This window comes from Convolutriloba macropyga, unplaced genomic scaffold (assembly GCF_964194025.1).
Source record: "Convolutriloba macropyga unplaced genomic scaffold, txConMacr16.3 SCAFFOLD_6131, whole genome shotgun sequence".
Classification (NCBI taxonomy): domain Eukaryota; kingdom Metazoa; phylum Xenacoelomorpha; order Acoela; family Convolutidae; genus Convolutriloba; species Convolutriloba macropyga.
In genome coordinates, this window is record NW_027449902.1 from 12,501 (window position 1) to 13,737 (window position 1,237).

The 1,237-nt window shown below is 39.1% G+C and overlaps 1 non-coding gene across 1 annotated transcript in view; it reads right to left on the reverse strand.

The window, feature by feature from the left end:
* LOC142355408 (large subunit ribosomal RNA) overlaps positions 1-283 on the reverse strand; it is a 3,522-nt gene extending 3,239 nt beyond the window's left edge. The window contains exon 1 of the ribosomal RNA XR_012761200.1: positions 1-283. This exon is cut by the window's left edge and continues 3,239 nt beyond it. This is a non-coding gene — a ribosomal RNA (large subunit ribosomal RNA).
* Positions 284-1,237: the final 954 nt, after the last annotated feature.

The following is a 1,237-nucleotide window of genomic DNA, read 5'->3' on the forward strand; positions in this document are numbered from 1 at the left end:
CTTTCAAACAACTCTACTCATAGGAATGAGCCATTATGACTGGTATCGAAAATGACCTTTACAGGATTTTCACCTTCTTTGATGCTACTTTCCAGTAGACATCAGGACAAATTCACCAGTCTAGCATCAAACCATACCGGACACCGAGAAATGTTGCCATTTCTCTTCCCGATGAGCTTTTCCCTGTTCATTCGCCATTACTAAGGGATTCTCAGTTGATTTCTTTTCCTCCCCTTACTGATATGCTTAAGTTAAGGGGGTTCTCTCGCCCAATTCAGGTTATGTAGTTGATTGTCTCTTAATTGGTTCACTGACCAATATGAGACAGAAACCGATTCAGCAGTTTTGTTCGCTACTACTATCAAACACAGGTCGAAGTTTCCATTCAGTCATTAATTCCAACTTTCAAATGTTGTTGTTTCAGCTTTCGCTTACTAGAAGCAACATAATACTCGCTGCAATACAGACCTCGGGAAACCCTCACCGTGAATAAGGTTCACTCACATATTTCACTACATTTTGCGTGGGATTGGAGATGAGGCTACTCGTTCTTGCTCAGTACTAGGCTGAAAATTAACGAAACTTCGTTACAAACGTTCACATGTTGATGTTTCCGCTTTCGCGTACTCGAAACAACATAATACTAGTCTTTGTAATTTAGTTTCATAATTTCAAACTGTTCTCATGCAGAATTTTTGCTCATTCTTATCCCAAATTTTGACCTGGCTACTAGTTACACTCCTTGTACTTATTGCAAAATGACCACAAATTTCAACAGCTTTCACATGTTGCTGTTTCGGCTTTCGCTTACTACAGTCAACATAATACTCGTTGCAAAATAAGTGCTCGGCATCTGCAATTTTCCAAAGACGAAGTTTCGCCAGTTCAATTTTCGCTCGCCAATTATGGCTACTAATTCACACGGTACTGAGCTCAACAACATTAAATTTGTTCAGCAAGACTTTCACATGTTGATGTTTTGGCTTTCGCCTACTAGAAGCAACATAATACTCGTCTTGTTAGCTCATTCAATGAGAATAGCTTTTCCCGTTGAGAATTTTTGCCTTCAATTGGCGTTGTAGTGAGTTTGGCTACTCAGATCACCAAATACTTGTGACAATTCGAACCAGAAATGTTTTCAATTTTCACATGCTGATGTTTCGGATTCAACCTACTAGAAGCAGCATAATACTTGTATTCAACAATTTCTGTATCAAATCCCAGTTTTCTCTGGTGC